The sequence below is a fragment of the Leptonychotes weddellii genome, chromosome 16 (assembly GCF_054177405.1).
Source record: "Leptonychotes weddellii isolate Sample4059 chromosome 16, ASM5417740v2, whole genome shotgun sequence".
NCBI lineage: Eukaryota > Metazoa > Chordata > Mammalia > Carnivora > Phocidae > Leptonychotes > Leptonychotes weddellii.
In genome coordinates, this window is record NC_138384.1 from 36,436,357 (window position 1) to 36,458,483 (window position 22,127).

The window sequence follows — 22,127 nt, forward strand, 5'->3', positions numbered from 1 at the left end:
CTTTTTTGTCTCTTTTGGGGTAGCTGATGATACTTGAGGCTCAGATCAAGGGCAGTTTATATCTATTGCAAAGATGGGGCACACCTTCCTTGAGGTGTTGGCAAACTCTGGGCAGGGATGCCAAACCGCCCCCATCCCTTAAATAGTGTTGGACCAAGATCACATGAAATTTATTCTGAAACCTGTGGGTTTCATTTTTGCCTGCAAAACATCATTCTGTGCTTCACATGAAAGAAACTTGCAGTGGAACACATCATCAGGATCTGAAATGCTTGTCACCTGTGGGTACAAGCCCCTTGGTATCCTTAAGGACACAGACCCTTGCCTTATTGGAAACTCCCACAAAACCTACACCGAGGGCCGCCAGACCTTGCCTTGGAGAAGAAACAGAAACACAGCCTGGTGAAGTTCATTGCAAAGGCCAAACCAGCGACTTAGGGAGGGCAGCAGGTTGAAAGTTTTGCCAAAAGTCAAATGTATTATTTGGCTATTAGTTGTCATGAATGGATGACAAAGGACCCCATGCACACTACCTGGGTAGAGGTGACATGTGGCTAAAAAGGTGGATCGGAGGAAATGCGGTTTTCCTGAGCCTTCGAGACCACTGATAGAATTGGTTATTGTCTGAAGTGGAGTCAGATTTCTTCGAAGTAAATGAGCTTAATTGGAAAGTAATATTAGACTTCCATGATAGGTTTTCTTGCAATGCCAAACTCAAGACAAGGACTCTGTGTGTGTGTGTGTGTGTGTGTGTCTGTTTGCGTGAATATAGAGAAAAACCTCACAAATATTTTCAGAATATGCTCCATCATTCCTTGGCAAGCGTCAGCTTCTGATTTTGCCAATTTTTAAAGAAGACTTCAACCTTGCTTGCAAAGTAATTAATTATGTACAGAAAGAAAAGGAAAGAAAAAAAAAGAAACCAACCAAAAAAAAAAAAAAATCACCCACTGAAACCCAAGGCCTCAAATGCCAGGCTGTTTTCCTAATTCTGTGACCATCTGACCGCCAGTGAGCTCACAGCACATACTGAACTCTGGTCTGAGCTGAAATTGTCAGAGTGAGTACATGGTGAGCACATGGGCCAAAGACAGAAGGTACCATATTTTTAATCATCAGGGAAAAGACCAACTGCGTTCAACTTTCAAAATTGATCATTCTGACATGCTTGGCATACTCAGCAGACAAGACTGAAATAGTTTAGCAAACACGGAATGTCAAAATAAATACCAGCCCTTTTCCTGGGCGTGACACGCACCAGCGGAGATAGCCCAAGGCCGGCGCTGGGGGCAGAGGTGGATGTGCCCAGAAAGGCTGCTCGATTTCCCTTCTTTTTTTTTTTTTTAAGATTTTATTTATTTATTTGACAGAGAGATAGAGAGAGAGCACAAGTAGGCAGAGAGGCAGGCAGAGGGAGAGAGAGAAGCAGACTCTCACTGAGCAGGGAGCCTGACGCGGGGCTGGATCCCAGGACCCTGGGATCATGACCTGAGCCGAAGGCAGCCGCTTAACCGACTGAGCCACCCAGGCGCCCCCGATTTCCCTTCTTGATGAAGTGCTCAAGGGCCAATTTCATGGAAGCCCTTCCCAGAAAGGTCACCAACCTCTTTGGGGCTGCCTGTAGCCTGAGCTCCTGAGATATTCCCTGGAGAGCCCTGTTAGGAGCCTCCACGGCTCCTGTTTCCTGTTGACCTTCAGGCTTTGCTAGGTGATGTCCAAGAGCGGGTTGTTGCTCCAGCTCCAGGTTGACAGACTTGCCTGGGAGAGAAGCACTTTGAGGAGCTCTGGTCATTTTCCCAAAGTAGTCACTAACACGATGGAGCAGTCCCTGTGTGCCAGGTGCTGCTCCTTATCGCTGCAGTAGTCCTTAGGACAATTTGCGAGGTAGCCATTATTACCCCCATTCTGCAGGTGGGGAAACCGAGGCAGAAGAGCTGAAGCAGCTTGCCCAGAGTGACACGGTCAATGCCTCATGGAGCCAGGATTTGGAACCCAGGGTGCCATGCGACTCCAGAGCCCTCTTCCCAGTCCTCACCGAATGTCTATATCCCAGGTCCACTTCACCCACATGTACCAAGCCACTGACTTCCCTTGCACTTCTGGCTCTGGAAATGAGTGACTTACAGGGGTGCCTGGGTGGCTCAGATGGTTGAGTGTCTGCCTTTGACTCAGGTCATGATCTCCAGGTTCTGGGATCGAGCCCCATGTCGGGCTCCCTGCTCAGCAGGGAGTCTGCTTCTCCCTCTCCCACTCCCCCTGCTTGTGTTCTCTCTTTCTGTGTGTGTCTCTCTCTCAAATAAATAAATAAATCTTAAAAACAAAACAAAACTCCCAGGGCACTTGCATGGCTCAGATGGTTGAGCGTCTGACTTCAGCTCAGGTCATGATCTCCATCCAGGTCCTCTGATCGAGTCCCACATCAGACTCCCTGCTCAGCGGGGAGTCTGCTTCTCCCTCTCTCTCTGCCGCTCCCCCTGCTTGTGCTCTCTCTGTCTCTGTCTCTCTCTCAAATGAATAAATGAAATCTTAAAAAAAAAAAGAGTGACTTACAGATTTTTCAGGATCCAGAATCCTCACGTCAGAAAATCTCATGGCCAGCAAGTAGACCGAAGACACATACTGATATCAGAGCATTAAAGTAAAAACATGTAATTTTCTTTTTTTTTAAAAAGATTTTATTTATTTATTTGAGACAGAGGGAATGAGAGAGAGAGAGCATATGAGAGGGGGGAGGGTCAGAGGGAGAAGCAGGCTCCTTGCTGAGCAGGGAGCCCGATGCGGGACTCGATCCAGGGACTCCAGGATCATGACCTGAGCCGAAGGCAGTCGCTTAACCAACTGAGCCACCCAGGCGCCCAAAAACATGTAATTTTCAAGGTCAAAATGAAGTCCTCTGGTAAAAGTGCCAATTCTTATAAGAATGGCAGACCCGCATGTTCACATCACAGCCGAAATCTCTCACCCAGACTAATTTCTTCCCTGGCCTTCCTGCTTTTGCCCTTGTCTACCTATGTGGCCAGAGGGGTTCTGCTGCAATCCGAGCCAGTTAATGCCCCCATTTTACTCACAGTAAAAGTCAACTTCTTTTCAGTGGCCCACCTGACAAGCCCCGCATTATTTCTCTGTGTCTCCTTTCCCTCTTTTTTATGCTCATTCCTCTGCAGACACATTGGATGTCAGGAATGCTTCCACCCCAGGGCCTTTGCACAGGTTGTTCCCTAGATCTCCACATGGTTCAAATATCACCTTCTGAGTGAGGCCTCCTTCTACATGCTTAGGTCTTGAGACCTGCCTCTAGCCTCCAGCCCCCCAGTTCCCCTCACTCTGTTCTGTTTTTCTTTTCTTCATAGCATTTATCACCCTGTCATGTTAAAATAATTTTCTAATTTGTTTATAGTACTTATAGTACTATCTCTCTGCTGGTTGGAATTTAATTCTATGAGGGCAGGATCTTTATCTGTTCTGTTGACGATGGATCCCAATTGCTTAGAACAGTCCAAGCACATAGCAGGTGCTCATTAAATGTTTACCACACATCTGGTTACCTCTGGAGGGGAGGGGAGGGGAGGGGAGGGGTAAGTAACAAGAAGGGGTGCAAAGGAGACTCCACCTATTGGTCCTTATTTTATTCTTGAAGTTGACAGTGCACTGGTGGTTCTTTTTTTTTTTTTTGAGAGAGAGAGAGTGCGCACACGCATGCGAGCAGGGTTGGGGGTGGGGAGAGGGAGAGAGAGAATCTTAAGCAGGCTCCATGCCCAGCCCAGAGCCCAACACGGGGCTCGATCTCACGACCCTAAAATCATGACTTGAACAGAAATCAAGAGTCTGACACCCAACTGACTGAGCCCCCCAGGCGCCCTCTTCATATTCTTTGTATTTTTATGTATCTGAAATGTTTCATTTTGAAGCATCAAACGGTCAAAAAGTAACAACTGTCACATGGTTTGTGTAAGAGGAATAGTCTCCTTCCCCATGTGAACATATTTTCTTATTTGGGGTTATTATCTTGTGTCAGTGGCTCAAAGTAAGGGTCCTTGGGCCTATGCATTTGTAACAGGGGAGCTGCAGAAGGATGGGGGAAAAAAGGGTGAGGCAGGGCCTCTGACCATCAGGGCAGCTTGGCTTGGAGGGTGAACAAAAGGAAGGAAGCCCCAAACTGACTTGCAGAACTGACCGTCAAAGCATATTGGGGACAGATGAGAAACAAGATGGGTCAGCTGAGATCACGACTGCCTGGGGGCACATGTCTGATGACCCTGGGTGGAAGGGCTTGTGCCCCCTCTGTTTGCCAGGGGAGACCTGGAAAGAGGAATGCTGTTTCCTGAGCCACCAGGAAGGGCAAGGCCAGAACGGGAAAGGGTCGGTTTCAGGAATCTGGCGGAAGACATCAGATGGAGGACTCCTCTGGGTCGGCATTGACCTGAGCAGGACAGAACTCAGAGCTTGGCTCAGTGACATCCTGTGGCCCCATCAGATCCCCACATCCTCAAAAGGAAAGCCAGTTCCTGGATTTGTTTTTCATCACGTTTGGCTTACGTCTGTGACACTGAAGGAGTGAGCGTCTCGGTTGCAGGGGAAACTGGCCCAGCACAGGGCCTGTGGTGTTTGGGTGAGGCGAGCTTGTCCAGGCTCTCAGCGGGGTGGACACATCTCATCCCCGCACACACTGGGCAGCCTCAGGGCCCCTGAGGAGTGCGATTCCTTCGGAGGAGCACCATTGATCAGGCCAGACAGGAAAACAAGTGGCCAGGCCTGGGATGAGTGAATATTCATTTGGAAATGTCAGTGCACAAGGGGAAATTACGTCTGCGGGTGACTTGCCTGGCAGGATCGATTCAGGACCTGAGGTGAATCCGATGTCTCTAAGGGCTGAGGGCTCGGGCCTGGGATCCTGGGGAGCGTGGGGGGAAAAGGGGCCTGAGAACATCTGGAGCAGCGAGGTCAGACTTTTCGTGGCTGTCCCGCCCCTCCTCACAGATCTTGAGGTGCTGATTGAAGCCTGTGTTTATGGGGTGTGTGGGTATCCTGTCCCACTATCTACAGTGGCCATCAGGCCTGGGGACATCTGTATGCATGGCTAGGAGTTGAAGGACCTCAGGACATGCAGTTGCTGGGGGAGAAGGGGCTTGCTGAGCCTGCCTCAGTGTGAGGGTCCACCTCCCTCCTGGGCACACTGAGGGCCTGGGGCCAGGGGAGGCTGGGAGATTTGGGACCAGGGTACTGTCTCCTCACCTTGCCGTGGGTTGGGTGGATGTTTAGATTCACCCACTTCACCCCAGGAGCCCTGGTCCCTGGCTGGAAGCATCCTAAGCAGAGGTGAAAGGTCATTGCCGCTGGCCTGGGAAGCCAGGACCCCTGCCAGCCCGTTGCCAGGTGCACTGTCCCCTGGGTGTGTTCTGCCCCTCCCCCCCCCAGCCAATTAACCATCTGCAGGAGCTGCTATGGGCATGGGGGAGGGCTGCAGTCCCACTTTTCTGTGCAGACTGCTCAGCTAATGAGGGGGTTTGTGAAATTTTTAATTATGGCTTCCATGCCTGGCTTAATTATTTGCATATGGCTTTTACAAGTGAGAAGAGGATGCCTGCGTGCAGTGCTTCTCCTCAGCCCCACATTTGACTTTAATTAAAGGCAGAACCTGAGGTCTTTCCATCACTAATGATCGTGGAAAATTAGCTTCCAATTCCCAGGGGTCGCCAGAGTGCTGCACCCTGAGGCGGAGAGGGGACAGAGGGGGGAAGCAGAGCGGGAGGTACAGATGGCAGATGGCCCTGCTGGGCTGCCACTCTGGACCCCCTCTCCAGCCCACCCGCCCCCACCCCCGCCTGCCCTCCAACACCCCCTCCCCCATGGAAAAGGGGGCCTTGCTCACCTCTGCCAGGAAGGAGGGCTGACCCCAGGCAGCAGCTGGTGGTGGGGAGCGCCTCTGAGCTGGGGGTGACGGTCATTGGTGATCATCCTTGTGGCCACAGGGCAAAGGGATGGGAACTCCTGAAATGCCCACAAGCTTGCACACGTGCGGGAACACTTGTCCCCGCACACTCATGCTCACCCAGACACACAGACAGGAGCCCTCACCCTCTTCATTCACAGGACAGGGTCGCAGGCGCGTCTGCATGCTCCCACACGCATGTGCTCACAGGTGAGCTGAGGGCTCTCGCGGAGGCCAGGGTCCGCATGGGAGCCAGCAGGCTAGTGCTGCAGGCAGGACGTGGCTGTGTTGGGAGGCCAGGCCAACCAACTGGGCTCAGGGAGGGCTTCCGAGACGGACAGAGTGGCCCCGAGCCCCTGCCCGCTGACAGACCGGGTCTGTGCTGTCACGGGTCCAGAGTGCGGCTCCCTCGGTCACAGGCGGCAGGGTTAATCCTGGGACGCAGCGTGGCAAGTGACAGACAGCACTTCTCGGACCTAGACCTGAATTCAAATGTGCCTCCATCACTTCCCACAGTGTGGCCTTGAGCAAGTTATTCAGCCTCCCTGAGCCTGTTTCCTCATCTGTAAAATGGGGGTCCTAGTTTTTCATGCAGCTTTTGTCCATAGGGGACTCGGTGGCCAACTCTATGTCACGCCTTCCCCTTGTCTCCTGGGCTTTGAGTTTGGAGGCGCTGACCCCACTCCCGGCTCCAAAAAGGGCAGTTTCATCCCACTGGTCCCAGGCCTGCACCAACCAGCGCACTGAGTCAGGGAGGTGCCATAGGCTCAGGGTCCAGGAGCTTTGTTCCACAGTTAGGGACCGGGGCTCCCCCTCTCCTGCCGGATGTAGCGAGGATGCCCGGAGGCCGGACTGTGGTTGCAGCCATCAAACAACCATGCAGAAGCCATCCGAGGATAAAAGCTGCCCGAGGACAGAGGAGTGGAGCCTCAGGAAGGATCCGGGTCCTGATGGCTCTGGGGAGCTACAGGATTCCCACTGAGATAGGGTTTCTGTTATTCACCTCCCAGCACAAATAACCTGCTTGTCACAAGCCTTGTGTCAAATGTCAAATGCTGGCCTGACACTGTCTACACACAGTTTATGAGAACCACCAAGGCAGGCAGGAGCTGGGCTCCTGGCAGCAGGCTCGCTATGTTCCCTACCCCACCGCCCAGGATGGTGCCGTGCACGCCAGGGCTGAGCCTTTTCCACAGGGTCGGGTAGGTTTTAAAAATGTGTGTTGCTGGCCAGTTTGAGAATCAAGAAGTTTCAAGTGGTACTTGGCTTGGGCTGCTGTAACAGCATACCACAGACGAGGGGGCTTCAGCAGCCGAAATGTGTTGCCTCTCAGTCCCGGAGGCTGGAAGTCTGGCCCTCTCTGAGGGTGGTTGAAGGGAGATCTCTTCCAGGCCTCTCCCCTAGATTCTGGGGGGGGGGGTGTGCAGGTAATCTTTGGCATTCTTTGGCTTGTAGATCTCTGCCTTTACCCTCACGTGGCATTCTCCCTGTGTGCATGTCTGTCCAGATTTCCCCTTCTTATAACAACACTGGTCATATTAGGTTAGGGGTTCAGCCTACTCCAGTGTGACCTCTTCTTAGCTCATTACTTCTGCGATAACCCTTTTCCCAAATGAGGTCATAGTCTGAGGTACTGGGGGTTAGGACTCCATCGTGTGAATTTGGCAGGGGCGACACAGTTCAACCCATAACAGGTGCATAGGAGTGTGACTGTGCATGCGTGCGTGTATCCCATGCCACTGCAGCGACTGTCCTCCAGGCAGGGGCAGATGTCCTGTGCTGGAAGCCTGTGTTTCTGCGTGAGCGCCATCCTGTTACAGAGCTGTAGGGAGCAGCTCCTGACCAGTGAGGCTGCTGCAGCCTCCCTCCACACCAGCTGACTCACAGGCTTTTTCTCCTCTCAGCTGCTTTTGCACAAAATTCCTTGAATCGTTTTTATCCAGAGGTCAGGTGCCTTTCTCCAGTCTGGGCGATGCTTTTCATGGCCACAGTGGCAATGGGTGGACCCCTGGCCAAATCCAGCTTGTACATGAGTTTTGATTGGCTCGGGTAGGTTTGAAAAATGTTGTTGCTTGCCGGTTTGAGAATCGAGAAATTTCAAGTTAAAAATCCAGGTTTCCAGGGTGCCCGGGTAGCTCAGTCCTTTAAACATCCGACTCTTGATTTCAGCTCAGGTCACGATCTCAGGGTCATGAGATCAAGCCCTGTGTTGGGTTCTCCCTGCTCAGCAGGGAATCTGCTTGAGATTCGCTCCCTCTCCCTCTCCCTCTACCCCTCCCCCCCCAAATAAATAAATAAATAAATAATCTTTTTAAAAATCCAGGTTTCCAAATTGGAAGATCTGAAGACTTGAAGGCTACCAAGGGTCATTGGCTATGTCATTCTGAAAATAGTTTTCATTATAAAAGTGTCATACAGTTAGTATAGGAAATGGACTGCTTCCAACAAGTGTGTTCACTGAAGACCAATGATTGGCCACTCTGGATCTCATCATGAAAATGTGTATTTCTACCTGTGTCTTTCTCCTTGCAGCAGCCATGCAGGAAATTAGGGCTTAAGTGCCCCTTCACTGACACGACGACACAAGAGCATGGGTGGGACCTTCGTGGATGCCATTCTGCTGTAGGGTGCTCCCAGTCAGCTGAGTGCTGCCTACATCCTTGGCCCAGCAAACATACCATAGAACAGCATGTCCAGGGACTGTAAAGACTTAGCACCTTTTTTATCTGTGTCCTTGAGGTCGAGAGATGAGAACTCAGGGACATGGGACAGCAGAAAAGTGGCTGAAGGTTCAGGGAAAGAAAAACCAGACTCCCTTTTGTGTTGTTCAAGGTAAGCAATGAAGTCAGCAAAACCGTTTGGAGATCAGAGCAAGACCACCTGTAGAGGAGTATGTGCCCTGCAGGGAGAGGACTGGGACCCAGTGGTCCACCTCACCCATCCTGAGCCTCTTCCCTCTAGGACAGCAGGAAAGAGCCCAGAGCTCTTTCCTCTACACTAGTCTCTCACCTGTGTTAGAGGAAAGCTTAGGGGCTTTGGGAACACACAGGAGGGTGCCTCACCTGGCCTGGGGGCCATCAGGGAATGGTGAGAAATGAGACTGAAGATAGGAGAGCAGCAGACACTGGATACTCAGTGGGCCTTGTGGAATATGCTAAGACATTCAAACTTGGACCACTGGGCAACTGGGGGCCCTCAGACCCTTTTGAACAAGGGGGTGACAGCAACTGTCCTATGGGGACTGGAGTGGAGATAGGGAGCTGTCCAGGCCTCCGGTGCTGAATCAGCCTCACTGAGGGGCTGGAAAAAAAAAAGATGGACAGGAAATACACAAGAGGCCGAGTCTACAGCTGGAGTGGGTGGGCCCAAATTTCTGGCTTTCCAACACCCTGTGGTGAAAGAGCGGGAAGGCACTGGAGGGTCAGTGGGGTACTCGAAGCACAGGCTGTCCGCTGGAGGGAGACATGAGGCAGAGCCTCATGGAGAAGACAGGCTCCTGTCTTATGCATAGCCACTCATTAGAACTTCCAGGTTACTCACAGCTCTGGCCCCCTCCTGGCAGCCTGAGGGAGACCCAATTCTCCACAACCAGGATAGGGCCCAGATCGCTCTGCCATATTCTTAGTCTTTGAGCCCTCAGGATGGAACCAGGTGTTCTGAGGAGAGCTCCAGGGAAAATCATGCTGGACTAGTGAGGACCAAGAATGTGATGGCTAGCCATGGATCTTAAAGAGGCCAGCCCGCTCCCAAAGGGGATGGCCATGCATGCACACTGTGCGGACAGGGCACACCTGCTGGACTCCACATGACCTCAACCCAAAGGACTGAACTGGTCCCAGTGTGTAAGCATCCCTTCCCCTTCTCCCTCCTCTTCCTAGCTCTCTCCTTGCTCACCACACAGTGCCCGAGCACCTACTCTGTGCCAGGCATTCTTGGCAGCTGGGAACACAAAGGCAAGTCCTCTGAGGCCTCCCTGTGCCAGCCACAAGGAGAGGGATTCCGTGGAAGAAAGCCAAACCTCCTTGCCATTCTCTCTTCTTCTGGAGTCTATGGATTGCCATGCGCAGCTTGGAGGCAGCTACACCCTGCCAGGGGCCAGGGCATTCTAGGTTTACTCATACACTCCTTTCTGTCCATATTATACCCCAACTTTCAATTTTGAGAAGTAAATATGCAATTTTTTCCTCCCTGTAATTTTCCCTGCTGTGGCTGTGGATGTCAAAGCAGCTGGAAAATGTGAATAGCTCAGTGCTTTCTAAAAGTAAAAGGAGGCTGTGTGGCATCATACATCGTCTTCTGCTCTTGGCAAGATCCAGCAGCTCTGCTGGGGGTGGAGATGCTCTCCAGGCTGACTGTCAGGGGAACTTTTAACCCAAATAATCCATGCCCCTGCCTTCGATTAGCAATGAGATAATCGCCAAGAACTAAGCATGTGTGTGCACACATGCGTGCATGTTGCAGGGATGTTAGCAGAGGTGAGGTGAGGGTATCTGCTTATGCAGTCAGACTTTCCATGTGTTCCTCTGGAGACTTTCAGACCTTCATGTCTCAGTACCTGAAGGTCAGGACAGTCTGATCTATGCTTTTGTTTGGGAGAAGGCATGAATGGGGTATGGAGAGGCAAGATTTAAGTCAGGCAGATCTGGGATGGCGTATGTGAAATGTAACCTTGGCCATGTTTAGTCTCTCTGGGTCTTAATTTCATTGTCTGTAAAATGGTGGTAGACTTGGAGATGTGCTGTCTAGATCCCCCTCCAGAAAGGACTCACTGACCACCCACAGGACATGTGGTCAGCAGCCATCTCCCAGCTGTCAGCTCCTTCAGGATCTGCTTTGGCTGCAGCAAAGTGTCCTTTCTGGGGTTGTGCCTTTCCCTGGGCATGCCACATCTAGGGACTGAGTAGGGTGACGCATGAAGGTGCAGCCATTTCTGCCTACTACAGGACACTCCCGTGGGCTACACCTGCTTCAGTGCTCCCTGCCCAGCCTGGGTTGGACCTGCATCCCTGTCTAGCCTCTTCTGCTGGTTCTGGCTTCCTCCCTTTTCCCTTCACAGGTATTGATCCTGAATAAAGGTTTTGCACCCTAAACTCCATCTCCACATCTCCTTACAGAGAACCAAACCTGTATCAAATAGGGATAATGATTTTACTTCAAGAGGTTATTGTTCAAAAGCTAAATGGGATGTTTATATAGTATCCAGCATGCTACCTGGAAGGTTAACAAAGCATGATATACATCTATGCCTTCTCCTTGCCCTAAAAACTATGACACTAAATCCCATCCAGGCCTTGAGCAGTCATTCATAGCCTATGCTCTGTAATATTGGTTTGGAGAAAGTGGCCCTGAAAGTCTGTGCTGCCTAAGTTTGAGGGCCTGGCAGAGGACTCTGGAGCCAGTCTTGTCCCTGTGAAGTTCATTATCCATGGACCACATCAGCCCTCTTCAGGGTTCCTCACTGAAAAGAAATTGGGCAAGCAAATGCTCTTTTATCATAATCACCATGTATCCACAGGGTAATTCATAAAAGAGCTGGAAATATATTGAAATTCAATATTGTTTGAGTCCAAATCAATATTAATAATTGTTGCATTTTAAAGTGCAATTTGCAATTGAAAAATGCACAAAGATCAACCAGTAGTTGCTAACACATCAAATTTTCCTATTAAAGGCATAGTCCCTTAACTTTAAAATGTTTCTTATACAACAAAGGATGGCGCTGATCCATGAAAATGGTTATCTATTATTTACGTGCACAACATTAGAATTTGCTTCCATTATGCATGAGTTGAAAGGCCAGTTACTTTTAAGTTCTTGATTTTTAAGAAATTAAACCATTCATTTTGAGATAATTTTAGATTCATGTAACAGTTGTAAGAAATAATACAGAGTAATCTCAATGTGCCCTTTTTCCTGTTTCCCCCAGTACATCTTGTAAAACTATAGTATAGTATCACAATGAGGATATTGACATTGATAGTCAAGATAGAGGGCATCTCCGTCACCACAAGGATCCCTCATGTTGCCCTTTTAAGTTCTTTAAAAATTGAAGATATTTATTTATTTATTTGAGAGAGAGAGCAAGCATGTAAGTGGGGGGAGGGGCAGAGAGAGAATCTCAAGCAGACTCCCCGCGGAGCGCAGAGTCCGACATGGGGCTCAGTCCCACGAACTATGAGATCGAGACCTGAGCTGAAACCAAGAATCAGACGCTTAACTGGCTGAGCCATCCAGGTGCCCCCCCAATTGAAGATTTTTAAATGACAAAGGTGACTGTGGATACATTGGGATCCCCATCATTAGCCCTATGGTTGATTTCTGCCTTGAAATGAATTCTATCACTAAATGAGGCACGGTCTCAGTGGGGCTCAGTGTAGATGTTGAAACAGAGAGCAATGGTCATGTAGGGAGGGAGTGGCCTCAGGGGGGACTCACCTCAGCCCAACAGGCCTCAGGGGAGCAAGGCTTTGTGGCTCAGAAAGAACCTGAGAACACAATTTCCAGTTTTACACTTGCATCAGAGGCCTTTGCTCCCTTCACAAGGACAGAGTTGTCTTTTTTTTTTTTTAAAGATTTTATTTATTTATTTGAGAGAGAGAGAATGAGAGAGAGCAAGCACATGAGAGGGGGGAGGGTCAGAGGGAGAAGCAGACTCCCTGCCGAGCAGGGAGCCCAATGCGGGACTGGGTCCAGGGACTCCAGGATCATGACCTGAGCCGAAGGCAGTCGCTTAACCAACTGAGCCACCCAGGCGCCCAAGGACAGAGTTGTCTTAAAGGGAAAGAGCTTGACGGCTTTGGTCCGTAGGAGCCCAGCAGTGATCCAGATTTGTGGCAAGGGATGGGTGGCAGGTGTGCGTAAGGGATGTCTTAGCTGAAAGGCCTTCTGCTCTGCCTGAAAATGGCCTCGTGCAAATGAAATTCATGAAAACACCTTTCTGTTTGGACATTTGTCTCACACCAGACTGCAAGGAACTTGGGAACTCATCGACAATGGATATTTTTGGTGCAGGCTGATTCTGAGATTAGGAAATCAAGTTGTGAGGGTCCCACAGCTTTGAGGTACAGCCAGGCTAGAACCTGGGCTCCCCACTCCGAGCCTGGTGTCCATCTCATGACATCTGACTACTTTGTTCAGGATGCCTGGGCCACAAACCCAGCTCTCCTATGTCATGGTCACGTTTCACACAGGCATGAACTTGACCCCTCTCTGGTCCTCAGCTCCTGGACTCACTTGCAGTCATCTGTGTGATGAGAGAAACTAACAGGCAGAGGGTGGTTTCTGTTCAGTTTCAACCTTTAGTTTGCTTTTGTTGATTTTTTTTTTTTTTACTGTGGTAAAATATATATAATATAAATTTACTGTTTTTTTAAAGTTTTTATTTATTTATTCATTTAAGTAATCTGTATACCCAACCTGGGGCTCTAACTCACAACTCCAAGATCAAGAGTCACATGCACCTTTGACTGAGCCAGCCATGCACCCCTAAAACATACTATTTTAATCGTTTTAAGTCCAGAGGCATTAAATGCATTCACACTGTTGTGCAGCCATCTTCAGAACCTCCTTCAACTTCCCCAGCTGAAACTCTGTACTCATTAATTAATAACGCCCTATCCCTCCTCCGCTAGTAACACAATTCTGCATCTGCCTCTGAATCTGACTGCGTGGAATCATACAGTGTTTGTCCCACTGCGCCTGGCTAGTTTCACATAACACGATGTCCTCAGTGCTCATCCATTTTTGTAGCATGTGTTGTGTTTGACTTGTTTGTGTGTTCATTTGTTTTGTTTTTAGATTCCACATGTCAGTGAAATCCTATGGTATTTGTCTTTTTTTTTTTTTTTAAAGATTTTTATTTATTTATTTAACAGATAGAGAGCACAAGTAGGAAGAGCAGCAGACAGAGGGAGAGGGAGAAGCAGGCTCTCTGCCGAGCAGGGAGCCCAATGCAGGGCTCGATCCCAGGACCCTGGGATCATGACCTGAGCCGAAGGCAGCTGCCCAACTGACTGAGCCACACAGGCGCCCCTATTTGTCTTTCTTAGTCTGAATTATTTCACTTAACATAATATCCTCTAGTTCCATCCCTGTTACAAACGGCAAGATCTCATTCTTTTTTATAGATGAATAAGATTCCATTGTGTGCTTGTGTGTGCGTTTGTGTGTGTATACACAATATCTTTATCCATTCATATTGATGGACACTTGGGTTACTTCCATATCTTGGCTATTGCAAAAAATGCTGTCATGAACATAGGGATGCATATTATCTTTTTGAATGACTTGTTTTCATTTTCTTTGGGCAAATACCAAGAAGCAGAAGCTAGGTCATATAGTATTTCTAGTTTTAATTTTTTGAGGAAACTCCATACTGTTTCAAATAGTGGCTGCACCAATTTACATTCCCACCAACCGTGCATGAGGGTTCCTTTTTCTCCACATCCTTGCCAGCATTTGTTGTTTCTTGTGTTTTTTATTTTAGCCATTCTGACAGGTGTGAGGTGATATCTCATTATGGTTTTGATTTGCATTTCCCTGCTGATTACTGATGTTGAGCATCTTTTCATGTGTCTCTTGGCTATCTGTATGTCTTCTTTGGAAAAATGTCAATGCAGGTCCTCTGCCCATTTTTAAATTGAATTATTTGTGGGTTTTTGTATTGAGTTGTATGAGAGCTTTATACATTTTTGATACTAACCCCTTATCAGATATATCATTTGCAAATATCTTCTCTCATTCAGTAGGTTGCCTTTTCATTTTGTTGATGGTTTCCTTCATTGTATAAAAGCTTTTCATTTGATGTAGTCCCAGTTGTTTGTTTTTGCTTTTGTTTCCTTTTGCCTGGGGAAACATATCTAGAAAAATATTGCTAAGCGGTGCCTAGGTGGCTCAGTTGGTTTAGCATCTGTCTTCGGCTCAGGTCATGGTGCCAGGGTCCTGGGATCGAGCCCCCACATCGGGCTCCCTGCTCAGCGGGGAATCTGCTTCTCCCTCTCCCTCTGCCACTTCCCCTGGTCATGCTCTCTCGCACTCTCTATCAAATAAATAAATATTTAAAAGAAAAATATTGCTAAGGCCAATGCCCAAGAATTTACTGCTTATGTTTTCTTTTAGGATTTTTATGGCTTCAGGTCTTACATTTAGGTCTTTAACCCATTTTGAGTTTATTTTTGTGTATAGTGAAAGTGGTCCAGTTTCATTCTTTTGCATGTAGCTCTCCAGTTGCCCCAACACCATTTATTGAAAGACGGTCTTTTTCCTGTTGTTTATTTTTGCCTTTTTTGTTGAAGATTAATTGACTATATAATTGTGGATTTATTTCTGGGCTCTCTATTTTGTTCTATTGATCTATGTGTCTATGTGCCAGAACCATGCTGTTTTGATTACTATAGCTTTGTAGTATAGTTTGGAATCTGGGATTGTGATACTTCCTGCTTTGTTCTTTTTCAAGATGGCTTTGACTATTTGGGGTCTTTTGGGTTCCATATAAATTTTAGGATATTTGTTCTAGTTCTGTGAAAAATAATATTGGCATTTTGATAGGGATTGCATTGCATCTGTAAATTGCTTTGGGTAGTATGGACATTTTAACAACTTTAATTCTTCCAATCCATAAGCATGGTATATCTTCCTATTTATCATTGTCAGTTTCTTTCATCAATGTCTTATAGTTTTTAGAATATAAGTCTTTCACCTTCTTGGTTAAATCTATTCCTAGGTATCCTATTCTTTTTGATGTAATTATAAATGGGATTGTTTTCTTAATTTTTCCTTCTGTGAGTTATAGTGTATAGAAACACTACAGATTTCTGTATCTTGATTTCATATCCAACACCTGTACTGAATTCCTTTATTAGATCTAATAATTTTTTGGTGGAGTCTTTAGGGTTATATATGTATACTTCTATATATAGTATTGTCTGCGTATCATTTGCAAATAGTGACATTTTGCTTCTTTCTCACCAATTTGGATGCTTTTTATTTCTTTTTCTTTCCAATTGCTGTGGCTTGGACTTCCAATACTAAGCTGAATAAAAGTGGCGAGAGGAGCATCCTTGTCTTGTTCCTGGTTTTAGAGGAAAAGCTTTTGGCTTTTCATCATTGAGTATGATGTTAGCTGTGGGTTTGACATATATGACTTTTATTATGCAAAGGTATGTTCTCTCTATACCCACTTTGTTGAGAGTTTATCGTGAATGAATGCTGAATTTTGTCAAATGATTTTTCTGCATCTCTTGAGATGATCATATGACTTTATCCTTCATTTTGTTTATGTTGTGTATTGTGTTGATTGATTTGTGAGTGTTGAACAACTATCCTGCATCCTTGGAATAAATCTCACTTGATATGTTGAATGATGCTTTTCATGCATTTTCGAATTCAGTATTTTGTTGAGGATTTTTGCATCTGTGTTCATCAGAGATATCAGTCTGTTATTTTTGTTTTTTGTCATGTCTTTGTCTGGCTTGGGTATCAGGGTAATGCTGTCCTCATAGAATTAATTTGGAAACATTTCTTCCTCTTCTATTTTTGGGAATAGTTTGAGAAGGATAGGTATTAACTCTTCCTTAACTGGTAAAATTCACCTGTGAAGCCATCTGCTTCTGGACTTTTGCTTGTTGGGAGTTTTTTGATTACTTATTTAATTTCATTACTAGTAATTAGTTAAAATTTCCTGTTTCTCCCTGATTCAGTTGTGGAAGATTGTATATGTCTAGCAGTCTATCCATCTGTTCTAAGTTGTCCAATTTGTTGGCATTTTTTTTTGTAGTAGTCCCTTATAATCCTTTGTATTTCTGTGCTCTCTGTTGTAACTTCTCTTTTATTTCTGATTTTATTTATGTTAGTCCTCTCTTTTTCTCAATGAGTCTAGTTAAAAGTTTATCAATTTTATCTTTTCAAAGAACCAGCTAATAGTTTCATTGATCTTCTCTATGGTTTGTTTGTTTGTTTTTTGGTCTCTATTTCATTTATTACTGCTCTGTCTGATCTTTATTATTTCCTTCTTTCTACTGGGCTTTGCTTGTTCTTTTTCTAGTTCCTTTAGGTGTAAGGTTAGATTGTTTGAGATTCTTCTTGCTTTTTGAGGTAGGCCTATATCACTATAAACTGCCCTCTTAGAACTGCTTTTGCTGTGTCCCAGAGATTTTGAACCATTGTGTTTTCATTTTTATTGTCTCCATGTATTTTTTGTTTCCTCTTTGATCTATCGGTTGTTTAGTAGCATGTTGTTTAGCTTCCACACATGTGTGTTTTTTCCAGTTTTTTCTTGTAATTGATTTCTAGTTTTACACCATTGTAGTTGGAAAAGATGCTTGATATGATTTCAATCTTAAATTTATTGAGACTTGTTTTGTGGCCTAGCATATGATCTATCCTGGAAAATGTTTTATGTGCACTTGAAAGGAATGTATATTCTGCTGTTTTTAGATGGAATGTTCTGTATATATCTGTTAAACCCATCTGGTGTAATGTGTCATTCAAAACTGCTGTTCCCTTATTGATTTTCTGTCTAGATGATCTATCCATTGATGTAAGTGGGGTGTTAAAGTCCCCCACTATTATTGTATTACTCTCAATTTCTCTCTTTATGTCTGTTAATATTTGCTTTATATATTTAGGTGCTCCTATGTTAGGTGCATAGATATTTCTAATTATTATATCCTCTTGTTGGATTGATCCTTTAATCATTATACAGTGCCCTTCTTTCTCTTGCTACAGTCTTTGTTATAAAGTCCATTTTGTGTGATTGTTTGCTACCCTTGCTTTTTTTTTTTTTTTTTTTGCTTCCATTTGCATGGAATATCTTTTTTTCATCCCCTCAGTTTCAGTCTGTTTGTGTCCTAGGTCTGAAATGAGTCTCTTGTGGGCAGCATATAGATGGGTTTGTTTTTCTGTATATTTAGTCACCCTATGTCTTTTGATTGCAGCATTTAACCCAGTTACATTTAAAGTAATTATTGATAGGTATGTATTTATTGTCATTTGTTAATTATTTTTGTGATTGTTTTTATAGTTCTCGGTTCCTTTCTTCTTCTCTTGCTCTCTTCCCTTGTGTTTAATGACTTTTAGTATTATACTTGCATTCCTTTCTCTTCATTTTTGGTGTATCTATTATAGGTTTTTGGTTTCTGGTTACTATGAAGTTCATACATAACATCCCATGTATGTAGCAGTTTATATTAAGTTGATGGTCACTTAAGTTTGAACACATTCTAAAAGCACTAAATTTTTACTCCTCCCTCCACATTTTATATATATGATGTCATATTTTACATCTTTTTACTTTATGTATCCCTTGACTAATTTTTGTAGATATAGTTGATTTTACTGTTTTTATGTTTTAACCTTCATGCTAGCTTTATAAGTGATTGATCTGTTACCTTTACTGTATGTTTGCTTTTACCAGTTAAATTTTTTTCTTTTCATTATTTCCTTACTTCTAGTTATGGGTCTTTTCTTTTACCTGAAGAATTCCCTTAAACATTTCTTATAGGGCCCAGTTTAGTGGTGATGCACTCCTTTAACTTTTGTCTGGGAAACACTTTATCTCTCTTTTGATTCTGAACATTGCTGGATAGAGTATTCTTGGTTATACGTTTCTTCCTTTCAATACTTGGAATACATCATGCCACTTTCTTCTGACCTGCAAAGTTTCTGTTGAAAAATCAGCTGATAGCCTTATGGGGTTTCCCTTGTATGTAACTGTTTTTCTCTTGCTGCTTTTAAGGTTCTCTCTTTATCTTTAGTTTTTGCCATTTCAATTATTATGTGTCTTGATGTGGACCTCCTTAGGTTCATCTTGTTTGGAGCTCTCTGGGATTCCTGGACCTAGATATCTGTTTCCTTCCCAGGTTAGGGAAGTTTTCAGTTATTATTGCTTCAAATAAGTTTTCTATCCCCTTTTCTCTCTCTTCTCCATCTGGGACTCCTGTAATGTGAATGTTATTTTGCTTGATTGTCACAGAAGTCCCTTAACTTATTTTCATTTTTTTTTAAACATTTTTTCTTATTTCAGTTTAGTTGTTTTTTACTACCTTGACTTCCAGGTCACTGATCTGTTCTTCTGCATCCTCTAATTTGCTGTTGATTCTTCTAGTATATTTTTCATTTCACTTATTGTATTCTTCAGCTCTGACTGGTTCTTTTTTTATACTTTCTATCTCTTTGTTAAAGTTCTTACTAAGTTCTTGCAGTCTTGTCTCAAGTCTGGTGAGTGTCTATAACCATTAATTTGAATTCTTTATCAGATAGATTCCTTATTTGTGTTTTGTTTAGCTTGTTTTCTAGGGTTTTGTCTTGTTCTTGTGTTTGAATCATACACCTCTGCCTCCTCACTTTGTCTGACTCTGTGTTTGTTCCATATGTATATATTTTGTCCTCCACTATGTGGGCTGGGAGCACCCGCCAGTTATTACTGGCCTGAGTGCTGAGGGTGCACTGGTGGATGGAGCCAGTTCTCAGCCTGACTTGTCTGTAGGTGCACTGGTGGGCTGGGCTTGCCTCACATGCAGTTGGCTAAAAGGACCAACTAGCTACAGCATGTGCTGGTTGGTAGGGCTCATTCCCCAACTCCCTGGGTCAGGATTTGTTCTGGAGATGTGCCAGTTCTGACCAGAGCTGCCTGTTGGGTATGGGAGCTAATAGTCACTCTGGCGGGGCATAGGTCCTGGCTTGGGCTGCCCAGTGTGGGAGCCACTTTGGAGGGGTGCCTGCTGGTGGGTTGGTTTGGGTGGGCCTAGTCTTCAGAGGAATTCTGGGGCAGAGCAAGGTAGATGGAGAGTGTCAGAACTGGCTCCCCCAAAAGCATCTGGCCAGGTAGAAGGAGGGCTAGAGAAAGAGCACCTGCCAACATTTCCCATTCCTGGAAAAAACTCCTGCAGATCCCTAACCCTCCAACACATATCCTAGAATTAGTCAATAAATCCCCTTCATGTATACCCCAGACACTTTTTAAACTGCTGCTTCTGTGCTGGCTCTTGGGCCCAATGATATAGTGCACTGGCCCTTTAAGACTGGAGAATCAGTTTCCTATAAACCTCCAGTTCTTCCAAAGGTAAACCCCGCTGATTTTCAAAGCCAGACATCATGGGGGCTCATCTTCTCTGTGCAGGTCCTCAGGGCCAGGGATGCCTGGTGTGGGGCTGATCCTCTCACCCCTCCATGCCTGTGATGTCCCTCCTGCTTGTGGGTTGCCACGCCGAGGGTTTGGTTCCCGACTTTGTCTCTGCCCCTCCTACGCTTCTCAATATGGCCTTCTCTTAATGTCTTTAGCTCAGGAAAATCTGTTTGGCTAGTCTTCAGGTTGTTTTCAGAGTGAGCTGTCACACATGTAGTTGATGCCTTGGTATGTCCACAGGTGGAGGTGAACTTAGGAGCCTCCCTCTCCACTATCTTACCCCACTCCCCTCATTGACTTTGGATCAACACATTCAAACTTAAATTTCATGTAGGAGTTTTCTAGCATAATCCATTTTATGGTATCTAAATGACTTGTATATTTGTTTGTACTTATGTATATTAATACAGGTGTGTATATATGGATAGAGTCCCCATTTACCTCTATGAGTGTATTAGTCTTCAAGCCCCATGATTTGAAATCTGCCCTACCAGAATGAGGATACAAAAGAGGCATCCTCATGGTGAGTGTGTAGTGCTCGCTTCGGCAGCACATATACTCATGGTGAGTGTGTATTGGGTGTGTGGGAGCTGCCAGGTTCCAACAGGATCTCTAATGGAGCTCACTTCCTTGCCTCCTCTTTTCTCACAGAATTGGGCTACTCTTTGGACCTAATTCTACCCCAGACCTGATTAAAACAAACCCACAGCTCCCTGAAACATGCATGGCCTTTTAGAAATTCCAGGTCCGTGGAGTGCCTCTCTGCCGAGGGCCCAGACATCTCCATCTGTTAACCCTTGCTCACACCACATGCAGCACAGGTTATGTTGATCACCTGCCCTGTGCCAGGCACTGTGCTAAGTGCTGGGAAGGCAAAGATGGGGAGCGGCTGTGACACTGCTCTCGGGGCTCCAAGAGTTTGAGGCAGGTGTGGGAACACTATCCACACAGTGGGATAAGGGCTGTTATCGAGATAACACATGCTCATGGGATTGGGGGTGCTGAATCCCCATCCCAGATTCTGCCAGGGTGGGACTCAGTTTCTCTCCTTGCAGAATTACTCTCCCCTACCCTGCCTCATAAAATGCCCTAAAAATGAAGTCCTGGGCAGAGATGGTATCCATGAAAGCAATCAAGGGCATTATAGCTTATGGCACCTTGGCCAGGCTCTCAGGAACCCCTTACTTCAGCTGTGTGTTTGCAGGCTTCCCCTCAGCCTCTTTGTGTAAGCAATGGTGGGAAGCTGGGCTGTAGCCTAGTGGATCTGTGGGGACAAGGCTTCAGGGCTGTTTAAGCCTGATTTATGCCTTGACCTCTGCCTAGGGGCTCCCTTTCTCCCACCCAGCAGAAAGCATGGGGAATTGGAGGGAGTCCCTGCCTTGTAATGGGGAGGAGTATGGCAGGTAGGGCGTACCCATGTGGGCTAGGGTGTGCTGAGGCTGGGCCCTGGGCATTTCAGGACCCAGGTCAGCACTCTCCCACATCGGGCAGGGCAGGAGGCTGCAGCCCTGCCTCAGTGAGCACTTGCAGCCATTTGTCACCCTCGCAGAGCACTGCAACTTTATGCCTACGCATAAAAACTGGTGGGACTCATCCCAGAGTTTGCTGCTGCCACCGCCGCTGTTAGAACCGGTTTTAATTAGCTGCAAGATTTTAATGAGCTGAAATCAAGAACCCCATCTCAGAAGCAAGCAGGAGCCACACACACGGAAGAACTTTTCTGACAAAACAGATGGAGGTGGTGTTCTCGGGGGCCTGGGCTGTGTGCTCCGTTTCAGTGAGGAGCAAATGAGTTACCGAGGCCAGGAGGCTGAGCAGGGAAGGCGGGAGGTCAGCGCCATCGCAGGAGCCTCGGCAGGGGCTGAGCAGAGGTGCAGGCCCCTGTGCCGCCACGGCGGAATGCTTGGTGCCGGATTCAAGGTGACGGCAGTGCCTGGCTCCATTCTCCTCAAGTTGCCATAGCAGCCTCTCTCCCGATGAGCAGCTCCTCCTGGAGCCCTCAGCCGGGAGGGACGTCATTGTTCGCTCCTGCCTGTGCAAGGAGGAAACTGGCTGGACAGAGAACTTTCTGGGGCC

General features: G+C 46.4%; 1 protein-coding gene across 1 annotated transcript in view; it reads left to right on the forward strand.

Moving 5' to 3' along the window:
• Positions 1-22,127, forward strand: part of CHST8 (carbohydrate sulfotransferase 8) — a 127,723-nt gene that overhangs the window by 39,048 nt on the left and 66,548 nt on the right. The gene's annotated exons all lie outside the window — the stretch shown is intronic.